Source organism: Euprymna scolopes, chromosome 33 (genome assembly GCF_053919585.1).
Source record: "Euprymna scolopes isolate OS-2025 chromosome 33, ASM5391958v1, whole genome shotgun sequence".
NCBI lineage: Eukaryota > Metazoa > Mollusca > Cephalopoda > Sepiida > Sepiolidae > Euprymna > Euprymna scolopes.
This window is the reverse complement of record NC_136514.1, coordinates 2,497,615-2,512,408: the sequence shown is the minus strand read 5'-3', so window position 1 is coordinate 2,512,408 and position 14,794 is coordinate 2,497,615. Positions and strand designations below refer to the sequence as shown.

Genomic DNA, 14,794 nt, shown 5'->3' with positions numbered 1-14,794 from the left:
ATTATTGTCTTTCATAGTTATTGTCTCAGCGTGTTTTTGACCAATTAATCCTCCGGCCTACTTTGGGGTAGGATTAAAACTGTTATCTTCAGATCATGCTCACCTGGAACCGTAGAGACTCAGCAGCGCATCTACCCACTTGCGCTTCGGGTCCCATAGCGCAGTAGATACAGGTTAGAGGATGAGGGAAGACAGGGGATGAGTTGGCTGAAACGTGGTGAAACAATAGCAGATTTGAACTTGTTTAATATATCTATTGTTTCATATTCAAATATAAATATCTACTTCAAATATACTGTTTTCAATACAAGGAATAAAAACTTATTATATTCATCGAAAAATTTATTTTGTTGTTCATTAAAGCAAACAATTATTTCGACCCATATAAAAGGTGAGTGACAGGAAACGGATGTTTTTAAGGAAAACAAATATTTCAACAAAAATTTTATAATGTACATAAAAACATTTACTAAACTCTCTTATTATGGAATATTAAGAAGCAAAAAATTATGTCTTACAAATCACTATCCCTTAATGAAGGAGAACCAGGACCGTTCTAAAAACACCCGTTTCCCATGACCTCACCTAGTATATAGATCAGGCCCCCATGTATGTGTTTCTATTTTCCTTAGGTGGGTCACCGAACAAAGAAAATACGATTTTATATATATATATATATATATATATATATATATATATATATATATATATATATATATAACAGTTAAAGGAAAACTTCTTTCCAACTCACATTTAGATAAAAGTGCCCTTTCGTAAATAATTGAGTTCATTCAAAACGTATCGCAAACAAACAAACAAACAAACAAACAAATAACATGTACGTAAATCGCGATATACCCGAACAGTCAGCGATGTGGACGAGTGGTAAGAGTTTAGGCTTCGTACCATGGGGTCCCAATTTCGAGTCTTGATAGATTCAGCCACTCTGGTGAGTCGTAGACGATGGAATATGTTTCAGTGGATAGTTATATTTTAATATATATATATATATATATATATATATATATATATATATATATATAGTCCTCGCGCGAAAGAGCAGGACACAAAATGTTTTAAACAATAATAGAATAACAATAACAAAGACTTACGTTGGCGAGGACTACTATTGAGCGTAGCCAGTTATACAGTCTTTTTGAAATTTTCATCTCTATTTTTCTCGTTATCAACTGAACATTTTTAATGAAACCTATATAAAATATGTTCCTTATTGTAAAGATTTTCTATTATGAAAGAAGTTTAAAAAATTTAATCTAAAAAAGTTATTTTAAAGTTTTTGTTTAAAAAATTCAGATTTTCTCATTATTCAGACATGTATGACAAAGAGGGAGTTTCAAAAAAGAGTTGTGGTGTGAGGAGAAATACAAACTGAAATAGAGCGAATATTCAGACCTGTAATAATAAAAAAAGGGGTCGCAAAAATGAGTTGTGGTGTGAGGAGAAATACAAACTGAAATAGAGAGTAGGAGAGTTTATATAAATACATGCAAAACCACATTCATTTTTTTAAAATCCAAATTAATAAATTAAATAAAATATACTCTTAAAAAGATACGATACAAGTTAGAAAAGCATTTCATCCAAGGCATGAAAATTGTTAAACAAAATGTTTTTACTATAGGCTTTAAAAAAAAAGTACAAGATTCAATTTGAAATTTATTTATCTTCAAACTGCACTTCTATAAATTTTACAAAGTAAGGTATGAAAATTTCATACCTTACTTTGCAAAATGTTGATTAATTTGGTTGAGTAATTTGGTTGATTAATTTGGTTAAGTAATTCGGCTAAGTAATTTGGTTGAATTATTTGTAGAGTAATTTGGTTGATTAATTTGGTTGAATAATTTGGCTGAGTAATTTGGTTGATTAATTTGGTTAATTAATTTGGTTGAGTAATTGTGTTGATTAATTTGGTTGAGTTGTTTGGTTGAGTAATTTGGCTGAGTAATTTGGTTGAGTAATTTGGCTGAGTAATTTGGCTTAGTAATTTGGTTGATTAATTTATTTGAGCAATTTGGTTGATTAATTTAGTTGAGAAATTTGGTTAATTAATTTGGTTGAGTAATTTGGTTGATTAATTTGGTTAATTAATTGGGTTGAATAATTTGGTTGAGTAATTTGGTTGATTAATTTGGTTGAGTGATTCGGTTTCAGTAATTTTGTTGAGTAATTTGGTTAATTAATTTGGTTGAGTAATTTGGTTGATTAATTTGGTTAATTAATTGGGTTGAATAATTTGGTTGAGTAATTTGGTTGATTAATTTGGTTGAGTGATTTGATTTCAGTAATTTTGTTGAGTAATTTTGTTGAGTAATTTGGTTGATTGATTTATTTGAGTGATTTAGTTCATTAATTTTTTTGATTAATTTGGTTGAGTAATTTGGTTGAGTAATTTGTTTGATTAATTTGGTTGAGTAATTTGGTTGAATAATCAGATTGATTAATTTGGTTGATTAATTTGGTTGAGTAATTTGGTTGAATAATTTGTTTGATTAATTTGGTTGAGTAATTTGGTTGAATAATCAGGTTGATTAATTTGGCTGAATAATCAGGTTGATTAATTTGGTTGAATAATCAGGCTGATTAATTTGGTTGAGTAATTTGGTTGAATAATCAGATTGATTAATTTGGTTGAATAATTTGGTTGATTAATTTGGTTGATTAATTTGGTTGAATAATCAGGTTGATTAATTTGGTTGAATAATTTGTTTGAATAATTTGGTTGATTAATTTGGTTGAATAATAAGGTTGATTAATTTGGTTAAATAATCAGGTTGATTAATTTGGTTGATTAATTTGGTTGAATAATCAGGTTAATTAATTTGGTTGAATAATTTGTTTGCGTAATTTGGTTGATTAATTTGGTTGAGTAATTTGGTTGAGTAACTTGATTGATTAATTTGGTTGAGTAATTAGGTTGATTAATTTGGTTGAATAATTTGGTTGATTAATTTTGTTGAGTAATTTGGTTGAATAATCAGGTTGATTAATTTGGTTGAGTAATTTGGTTGATTAATTTGGTTAATTAATTGGGTTGAATAATTTTGTTGAGTAATTAGTTTGATTAATTTGGTTAAGTGATTTGGTTTCAGTAATTTTGTTGAGTAATTTGGTTAATTAATTTGGTTGAGTAATTTGGTTGATTAATTTGGTTAATTAATTGGGTTGAATAATTTGGTTGAGTAATTTGGTTGATTAATTTGGTTGAGTGATTTGGTTTCAGTAATTTTGTTGAGTAATTTGGTTGAGTAATTTGGTTGATTGATTTATTTGAGTGATTTAGTTCATTAATTTTTTTGATTAATTTGGTTGAGGAATTTGGTTGAGTAATTTGTTTGATTAATTTGGTTGAGTAATTTGGTTGAATAATCAGATTGATTAATTTAGTTGATTAATTTGGTTGAGTAATTTGGTTTAATAATTTGTTTGATTAATTTGGTTGATTAATTTGGTTGAATAATCAGGTTGATTAATTTGGTTGAATAATCAGGTTGATTAATTTGGTTGAATAATCAGGTTGATTAATTTGGTTGAGTAATTTGGTTGAATAATCAGATTGATTAATTTGGTTGAATAATTTGGTTGAATAATTTGGTTGATTAATTTGGTTGAATAATCAGGTTGATTAATTTGGTTGAATAATTTGTTTGAATAATTTGGTTGATTAATTTGGTTGAATAATCAGGTTGATTAATTTGGTTAAATAATCAGGTTGATTAATTTGGTTGAGTAATTTGGTTGAATAATCAGGTTAATTAATTTGGTTGAATAATTTGTTTGAGTAATTTGGTTGATTAATTTGGTTGAGTAATTTGGTTGAGTAATTTGATTGATTAATTTGGTTGAGTAATTTGGTTGATTAATTTGGTTAATTAATTGGGTTGAATAATTTGGTTGAGTAATTAGTTTGATTAATTTGGTTGAGTGATTTGGTTTCAGTAATTTTGTTGAGTAATTTGGTTAATTAATTTGGTTGAGTAATTTGGTTGATTAATTTGGTTAATTAATTGGGTTGAATAATTTGGTTGAGTAATTTGGTTGATTAATTTGGTTGAGTGATTTGGTTTCAGTAATTTTTTTGATTAATTTGGTTGAGTAATTTGGTTGAGTAATTTGTTTTATAATTTGGTTGAGTAATTTGGTTGAATAATCAGGTTTATTAATTTGGTTGAGTAATTTGGTTGAGTAATTTGGTTGAATAATTTGGTTGAATAATTTGTTTGATTAATTTGGTTGATTAATTTGGTTTAATAATCAGGTTGATTAATTTGGTTGAATAATCAGGTTGATTAATTTGGTTGAATAATCGGGTTGATTAATTTGGTTGAGTAATTTGGTTGAATAATCAGATTGATAAATTTGGTTGAATAATTTGGTTGAATAATTTGGTTGATTAATTTGGTTGAATAATCAGGTTGATTAATTTGGTTGAATAATTTGTTTGAATAATTTGGTTGATTAATTTGGTTGAATAATCAGGTTGATTAATTTGGTTAAATAATCAGGTTGATTAATTTGGTTTAGTAATTTGGTTCAATAATCAGGTTAATTAACTTGGTTGAATAATTTGTTTGAATAATTTGGTTGATTAATTTGGTTGAGTAATTTGGTTGATTAATTTTGTTGAGTAATTTGGTTGAATAATCAGGTTGATTAATTTGGTTGAGTAATTTGGTTGATTAATTTGGTTGAGGAATTTGGTTGAATAATCAGGTTGATTAATTTAGTTGATTAATTTGGTTGATTAATTTGGTTGAGTAATTAGGTTGATTAATTTGGTTGAGTAATTTGGTTGAATAATCAGGTTGGTTAATTTAGTTGAGTAATTTGGTTGATTAATTTGCTTGCGTAATTTGGTTGAATAATTTGGTTGATTAATTTGGTTGAATAATCAGGTTGATTAATGTGGGTGAATAATCAGGTTGATTAATTTGGTTGAGTAATTTGGTTGAATAATCAGGTTGATTAATTTGGTTGAATAATCAGGTTGATTAATGTGGGTGAATAATCAGGTTGATTAATTTGGTTGAGTAATTTGGTTGAATAATCAGGTTGATTAATTTGGTTGAATAATTTGGTTGAATAATTTGGTTGAATAATTTGTTTGAATAATTTGGTTGATTAATTTGGTTGAATAATCAGGTTGAATAATTTGGTTGAGTAATTTGGTTGAATAATGAGGTTGATTTATTTGGGTGAATAATCAGGTTAAGTAATTTGGTTGAATAATTTGTTTGATTAATTTGTTTGATTAATTTGTTTGAGTAATTTGGTTGAATAATCAGGTTGATTAATTTGGTTGAGTAATTTGGTTGATTAATTTGGTTGAGTAATTTGGTTGAATAATCAGGTTGATTAATTTGGTTGAGTAATTTGGTTGATTAATTTGGTTGAGTAATTAGGTTGATTAATTTGGTTGAGTAATTTGGTTGAATAATCAGGTTGATTAATTTGGTTGAGTAATTTGTTTGGATAATTTGGTTGAGTAATTTGGTTCAATAATCAGGTTGAGTAATTTGGTTGAATAATTATTTTGAATAATTTGGTTGAGTAATTTGGTTGAATAATCAGGTTGATTAATTTGGTTGAATAATCAGGTTGATTAATTTGGTTGAGTAATTTGGTTTAATAATCAGGTTGATTAATTTGGTTGAGTAATCAGGTTGATTAATATGGTTGAATAATCAGGTTGAGTAATTTGGTTGAATAATCAGGTTGATTAATATGGTTGAATAATCAGGTTGATTAATTTGGTTGAGTAATTGTTGTTGAGTAATTTGTTTGATTACTTTGGTTGAGTAATTTAGTTGAGTGATTTCGTTGATTCATTTGGTTGAGTAATTTGGTTGAATAATTTTTTTGATTAATTTGGTTGAGTAATTTGGTTGATTAATTTAGTTGATTAATTTGGTTGATTAATTTGGTTGATTAATTTGGTTGAGTAATTTGGTTGATTAATATGGTTGCTTAATTTGGTTGATTAATATGGTTTCAGTAATTTTGTTGAGTAATTTGGTTGATTAATTTGGTTTCAGTAATATTGTTGAGTAATTTGGTTTATTAATTCGGTTGAGTAATTAAGTTGATTAATTTGGTTGAGTAATTTGATTGATTAATTTTGTTGATTAATTAGGTTGAGTAATTTGGTTGTGTAATTTGGTTGATTAATTCAGTTGAGTAATTTGGTTGAATTATTTTGTTGAATAATTTGGTTAATTAATTTGGTTGAGTACTTTGGTTTAGTAATTTGGTAGATTAATTTAGTTTAGTAATTAGGTTGATTAATTTGGTTGAGGAATTTGGTTGAGTAATTTAGTTGAGTAATTTGGTTGATTAATTTCGGCGACATAGAAAAAGAAGTAGGAGATTACAATAAGAGTTTTAAAATAGTGTGACTTGTTTGAAAGATGAGGCTTTATATTTTACTGTAGTTGACTTTAGTTTCTCGTAGAACACCCTTGAAACAGACAGATACATTGATTACACAACCACTACTCTATTAGTCAGTCCCACCATGCATAATGTAGATAACAGTGCAATGTTTTAAACATAACTGCCCCAATTCGTTTTGAGTAGTGTTAGAAGGTCTATCATCTTGCCCTCCCGTCTTTATTATGAAGTTAGTTTATTCTAGCTACTCGAGGCGCTCCGACCTGGGAATGAATACGGAGTTACTCAGAGAGTTTTATGCGCCAGATTGTCTTTTCTTTAAAGGCGCTGGTTTGATTTTCTCCACCATTCCGACATTGTGTCTCATTTTCCTGCAATGAAAAGGAAGTAAATCATGGTGGTAATTATAGCCGCAGAATCATGACGCATACTTCTGTAACGTATTTTCTGTTAAAATGTTTTCGTTAATCATACCAATGGTGACGCGGATTCTGGGCACATCACCACAACACTGATGCCAAAAGACGCTGATATTGAGGGTTTATTCGAGCATCAGCTTAACCCGTGTTGCACAACGCTGATCAAGACTCCAAAATCGGCATCCCACATAGGTAGGGACAAAATCTTTGAACGTTTTGTTCAACCTGTTTTCTTCAAACGTATGTCGAACGACTTAGAGGAATTCGGGCTTAGCATGTTGATTACTCGACCATCTATGGCAACACATTTAAGGCCGTAACTGACAAAGTTCTCTCTAATTCTTTCTCCTCTGATCTATAGCACGTGGGACAGTGGGAGAAGAGATGCATCTAAAAGCAAGCTCCTATCTTTACATCATCAACGCTCTGATCGCCATCAATTGAAATGGATGGCTCTCGTCTGGGGGAAGCTCCATGTTTTGATAAGCTTATGGGATTGACCTTTACTCCTAACCTGAAATGGAACACGTACATCATATCAGTTGCCAAGGTCGCTGGAAAAATGGTAGGATCCTTCTACCGCTCCAGAAAATATCTTACTGCTGATGCAATACTCTATCTATATAAAAGCCAAGTTCGTCCAAGGATGAGGTACTGCTGCTTTCCTCTTTCCTGCAACCCCTCTCCAACAGGAGAGACGTTACAAGCCTGTCTGTTTTATCGTTACTTCCATGGCAAGTGCTCGTCTGAGTTCCAATCTCTAGTCCCCCCTCTCCACTCTTTCACCATAAACACTCGTCTAGCTGAAACCACTGTCAAAAATTTTCCCCACTCTTTATTTGTGCCAAAACCGAAACGGAGATTCCATGAACAAAGCTTCTTTCTTAGAACTGCACGCCTGTGGAACTCTCTTCCGTTTGCCTGTTTCCCACCTGACTACAACCTGGATGTCTTCAAGTCCAACATAAACAAATTCCTGATGAACCGCCCCCTTAAGTAAGACACTTTATCAAATCTCCAATACTAACGATTACTACGATACTATCCCATTGATTACTGTACACGCAATAACCCTTACCCCCGAATAGCTTCCGGGCCTTGATAAGTGGTGACTACCTTGTAAAAAAAAAAAATAAATAAAATCTAGCAATTGAAAGCTCAGACTGATGTCTACAGTATGATTGTTGGTTGTTTTTCGAAATTACGATGGTTTAGAGATCTGGTGATTGAATAATATAGAAACAAGCTAAAATCATATTAAAGTTTTACAAGTTAAGGGTGATTAAATTTGCATAAATACCTCTACAACAACACGGAAACGATTTCAGAAAAGGACAGCGTTTTGTACGTAGAAGGAAAGATGTTTAAAATTTTGAATATCAAGTCGTACAATCGCGCAAGCAAAAAGCCAAATAAACCGAAATCCTCTCTCATTTTCCCGTATCAGAAATAAATTAAGTTTTGTACAAACTTAATTTTTTTTCTAATGAAAGCTTACGAACATATTTGATAGTAAGAATAAATTACGAACTATATATATATATATATATATATATATATATATATATATAGTTCACATAGGTGTGTGTGTGTGTGTATAATTGTTGGATAGATTAGTTTGCTAGATATAAATCCAATCGAACCCGTGTGATTATTAAAGAGTGGTCAATGAAGGACAGATCTGTTATATAGTCTGTTTATTATACAAACATTATTGCTTACATATGTGCATACATGATGAGGTGATCTCAAATTACGCTTCCACTGAAACATGTATGCACATATGTAACGAATATTAATTGTATAATAAACAGACTCCCCCTCTCTCTCTCTCTCTCTCCCTCTCTCTCTCTCTCTCTCTCTCTCTCTCTCTCTCTCTCTATATATATATATATATATATATATATATATATATATATATATACATACTCTTCAGAATAGTTTTTATTTAACAATCAGTTGTTATGGAAACGTGAGATTGAAGGTTTACAAAATATTACTGTACTACTATATATATATATATTGTAAAGAAGTGAACAATAGCGGAAATTCAGTCGACTTAAATAAGATGGAAAACGGGATGAGGAAAAGGAAAAAAAAATGGGGGAAGTTACATGTAACAAATGTACAATTCAGTAAAATACATAAGTCGATTAAAAACAAGATCGTTAAAATACACCCGAAGCGCTTTTCGTTCAGACTAACCTTTCAATGGTATAAGTCTGAAAATTATCATTATTTTTTATATTTTAGCATATTTGGTAGTGGAATGGAGTAAGAGCGGAGAGGGGGTTATATATATATATATATATATATATATATATATATATATATATATATATATATATATATGTATATGTATACATATATATATATGTATACATATATATATATATATATATATTCATTCAAGGTTAAAAATATCCAAAATTTATTACTCAATAAAAAAATCAGGATATTATTTTATTCAACTATTGTTGTAATCAATGTAAACTTTTCTCAGCTAAAACTGAATAGAATAATGCATATATATATATATATATATATATATATATATATATATATATATATATATATGTATATATGTATATATATATATGTATATGCATATATATATATGTATATGCATATATATATGTATATGCATATATATATACATATATATATATGTATATGCATGTATATATGCATATATATGTATATGCATATATATATGCATATACATATATATATATGTATATGCATATATATATATGCATATATATATATGTATATGCATATATATATATATATAATTCAAAAATGTATGAATAAAAAATGAAGACGAAAAATATATAAATGTTTATATCTTTTCTGTATTTATTTCCTATGTGTTGAGGATTAAGAATACAAAATGTCTTTTAGAAATATACACTAATATTTTTAATATATGATAATAAGATTTTAAGATTTCTACCATTTATGTTTTTTTTTTATTCATTTATTCATTCAAAAAAGTTTTATAATTTTCTATTTGTTTTTAAGAAAAATTGAGTGACGGAATAAAAAAGAAGAATTAAAAAAAATTAAATCCGGGATTTTCAGGTAAACTGAACAGTTACAATTACAGAATTAACACTAACTACGGACAATGAGGTTATTTTTGCCTCGACTTTGACACAAAGTGTGATAGATTCCTCCGTTCAGTCTCAAAAGACAATGGATACTCCCTGTTAGGGCAGCTGCGCGTGTAATTTTGCAGCAAGAATTTCGCAATCCTCATCCACACCTCTCCTGAATCAGCACTGTTTGAGTCAAGTGGCAAGGAGAAGTCCAGGACGACTGGAAACAATGCCGAGATAAGCGGAGATCACATACAGAACCTGGAAGACACAAATGGTCACCCATCTTGTAGTGGCCAGGTTCATCATTGCTTGACTTCGGTGATCTGTCGGGAACTGGTGTATCAAACGTTATTATGCTGACGTGTGACAAATTGGATGATTTCAAAAATCTGTTTGCTGTTAAGAAACATACAGACTTTTTAAATTACGTTTTATAAATGATCAAGCTAAAATTTTGTGAAACGGTACAATTGTTTAAAGTAATCAGTCCAAAAACATATTTCTTCCACAACAGATGAAAGTTCTTGAACATTTCATAATCAACAAATGTAACAAAATTTAACATTTTAGGAAGTTTGCTTCAATCAAAATAATACACGGGAAAATGGCCAATTTTGTCAATTATAAATCTGGATGCAAATCGGTAAGTATCGAGGAATAATAAAATCGCAAGAAATAAGAGTTTCAAATTCGAAAGCTGATAACGACAATCACGCTTCAAGGAAAAACGCTACATCTAAAAGTATTTGTGATTAATACTTCGAATCATGCACGGAAGAAGTATAATGTAGTTGATCGCCAAAAACAATTTTGTTTTCGTACAATAAAGTTACGCCGCGATTTAGTGGCTTTACGCTAGATTGATACAATGGATGTCCCCTGCAAGGATTGCTGCACGTGTAATTGTGTGGCCAGAGTTGTGCAATCTCTAACCACACATATCCTAGATCAGCACTGCTTGAGTCCAGTGGCAGGGAGAAATACTAGAGAAGTGGAAACAATGCCGAGATAAGCGGAGAGCACATACAGCACCTGGAATTCCTAACTGGTCACCGATTTTGGTAATGATCAGGCCTAACGTTGCTTAACTTGGGTGATCTAACGGAAACAGGTGCGTCAACGTGATTGTGTCGTTCTAATGAGTCATTGGGTCGTTTCTATTATCTGTTCGCATTTGACAATTTCACTAAATGGCCTAACATACTCAAATGTAACGAAAAAAAAACTATTGAAACGACAGTTCTGTATCTGCATAAATTGTTCGCGTGTTTCACAGTTATGGATTGTGTAATATCAGATAACGTTATGTTATTCACGTCCAGTTAAGCTAAAATGTTTTGTCAGTCTTAGAAAGATTATCCCACAAAACAGCAACTTTATGGCAACCTACCTGCCATACCTACTACCTTTAGGGAACGACGTCTACGATTTGCCGGTCACTGCCAGAGGAGCAAGCGAGAGCTTGCGAAAAATGTATTGTTGTGGACTCCACGGCACATCGCACGAGCATAGGATGACCTAGATCCACGTACATCCAGCAGACTGTGCATGAAACCAACTGTGATCTTGAAGATCTGAGGCAGTTGATGGAAGACAGGGAAATCTGGGGAGAAGGGGGCGCATTGGTCTGGACAAGGAACCCGACCAGATAGATAGAGAGTCAGATTGATAGATAGATAGATAGTCAGATTGATATATATATATATATATATATATATATACATATATAAATATATATATATATATATATATATATAGATAGATAGATAGATAGATAGATAGATAAATAGTTAGTCGTTGTTAGTAGAACAATTAACAATTTCGCCATATCATGCGAGAAGCAACGGTCAAGTGGGGCGATTTGTCGATACTTTTAAAAGAACGTTCAAATCGTTTAAGCGTTATCTTTAGGGGAATTGGTTCTAAAAACCCTGTAAAACCTTATCAGTATGCTCCGTATTTAAAAATTCAGTTGTTCGATCATCTCCCTCTCAGTAAAGACAAATAAGTTTCCTGTGCGTCATGAGTAAGTTGCTGGACTTCTTTCTTAAAACTGCAGCCTGTAGAACTCTGCCCCGTTTTTCTGCTTTCCAACTGACTACAATATGGTTGTCTTCAACTTACAAAGGAATTTAATCTACTTGTCTAATTCTGTAACCGATATTTTTATTATGCATTCTTTCTAAGAATGTAAATAGTTTCCAGACAAATCTGTATTTATTAAATATTTTAACAGAATCAACAATTTAACTAGACATTCCATTTAAACCTATTGTTCTTTCAAACTTATCTACACGGTTCAATCCCTGTTTATTCGGATATCATTTTTATTTAACTACTTCCCTATTTTTTTACTTACATGAAAAGGGGACATTCCTTATCATGTAACAACATAAACAGGTTCTTGATGAGTTATACCCTTAAGTAATCCAATTTAACAAATTTCCACAACTAACGATTACTACGATATTGTCAATTGACTATCGTACACCTATAACCCTTATCTGCGAGTGGCTTTCGGGCCTAAATGAGTAGTGACTCCTTTGTACAGAAAACTTGAAGGGCACACCAGTGGAGAAAATCATACAAAATTTGTTTTACAATTTATAGAATGGTAGGAAAGGGCAAAGTCCAAATATGCATGTCACCAGCGGACATTTTGTTCAGCAGAAAATCAAAACTGTTATCAACTGATAAGAAATTGGAAGAAATGAATGTCAAAAAATGGACGTTTTCAAATCCTAGAAAACACAACTTGGTGACGTAATGGAGACAGACCAATCCGTTTTCAGTGTGACCTAATGGAGATTGATCAACTGTTTTCAGGTTGAAAATAAACCGCAATCTGCTGACCTAGCAACAGAGCCAAACATAACGAAAAAGGACAGCTGTAAAAATGTATTCCAATGAATATCTATATTTAATCTCGTATTGAAGAAACGACGTAGCCATGACACTTTTGTTATTATAATTACCATGGGCATCCTGATGCAAATAGATAATCTACTTAGAAAGGTCATATATATGTGATCGCTCGAGAAATTACGTAAATATCATAATGCTACGAGCAACTGTCGTTATTATTCGAATTCTATAGAACTAAGTAATGGCGAATGTCGGGCCTGTTTCGAATGTCTTCAAAACATTTAAAAAGATTAAAACATAATACAAGTAATAACTTGACGACTTTTTTTTTTTATAGCAACGACATTTATTTCGGTTATTTTTCCCGAATAAACCGTGTTCGTGCTTCTTTTTAGTGTTTTTCGTTTTCCTTTACTGTGACGTCAGTTCTATCACGGCTCGGTTTTTGCATATAGCCGCCATACGCGCTCTATTACAAATGGGGAATTCAGTAGATTGTAAAAGCTTAATATAAATGATACTTAAAAAAGCAATTCGTTTAAAATTAGTAAATAATCCAAAACGTTTATAGTGATTCGGGATTTCCCTTAATTCATTTTCCATCTGTTTTTTTTTTTTTTTGCTGTAAATCTCCCCAGACAAGGTATGTAGCAACCTTATGTAGCGAGATAACAAGCTCTATGGTATTTTCTAGTGATAGAACTAAATACAGGCTAACATCAGGTCTGTTTCGAAGATCTTCAAGACATTTAAAAGCACTGGTTAGAAGCAAGAGTGGAATCCTTACAGAAAACATAACACGGCCTTGTTGTGAGATAACATTAGCATCACAGAAGCAAACAATAAATAAAATAAATACCACTCGTTTTGCTTTCTTTTTTTAACATAAGTCCTTTATTACTATTGTTCTTTCTCCTCATCTCGACACCAGCTTAAAAGTCTCTCGTTGCTACATGTCCATCTCACCTGATAGCGTTTCTCTTTCTTCCGACCGCAATCTGACCACAGCCAGCCCATTCTCGCTTAACTTTACACGTCCGTCTTCTTCGGCGTCATCTTTTTCTCTCGTCCACGTGGTGTTATTTTTTTCTTTTTCCTCAGACGCAAGCCCGAGAACACTTGCCAATTTGCATACGCGTTCAAACGCTGCTCCTGCTGCTAATACGATCGCTTGCCATCCGTCCTTCGGCTGCTGCTGCTGATGATGATGCTGATATTTTCATACGCGCTCATATGTGCTCTGTTACATTGCGCCAGAAGAGGTCTATACGAATGTCTGACATTTTAAATGAAGTCTCTTCTACCCTCAATCAACTTAGAAAGTTTCTCTCAAACCGAAGCATTTTGTCTCTTTAATACAGCTGCCGTTTATTTTGGGGAAACGGTGTTTTGACACATTAAACAAAATAAAATGAAACTTTTCTAATTACCCTTGTAGGGGAAATATTTTTACTTTTAATAAAAGTCAAGTTCCCCGGGAAATAATGTAAAAACTGATTCTAAATATGGCTAAGACATCACAAGAAAATATCGATTTTGTTATCTCATTAGTGGCTACATACTTTGTCTTCAGACATTTAAAAAAAAAAAACTCAGATAGAAAATAAATTAAGAGAAATCCCAAATCACCATAAACGTCTTGGATTATTTACCAAATTTAAACGATTTTTTTCTTTTTAAATATCCTTATGTTAAGTTATGTTAAGCTTTTACAATCTTCTGAATTCGCCATTTGTGACAGAGCGCGTATGGCGGCAATATGCAAAGACCGAGCCACCAGAGAAATGACGTCACAGTAAGGAAAACGAAAAACACTTAAAAAAAGAAAAGTAGCATTTCTAGAGCACGTTCGAGAGCATATCTGGGAGCACATTCGAGAGCACGTTCGAAACGACATCCAAGAGGACAGAGGTTAGAGAAAATAAGTACGATCACGGTTTATTTGGAAAAGCACCTGAAAATAATTGTTAGAAAAAAAAAAAGTGAGTCGAATTA

The 14,794-nt window shown here is 31.3% G+C and overlaps 1 protein-coding gene across 1 annotated transcript in view; it reads right to left on the bottom strand.

Annotated features, from left to right (window-relative positions):
• Positions 1–14,794, bottom strand: part of LOC145258089 (synaptotagmin-15-like) — a 906,872-nt gene that overhangs the window by 295,731 nt on the left and 596,347 nt on the right. The window lies entirely within an intron of this gene.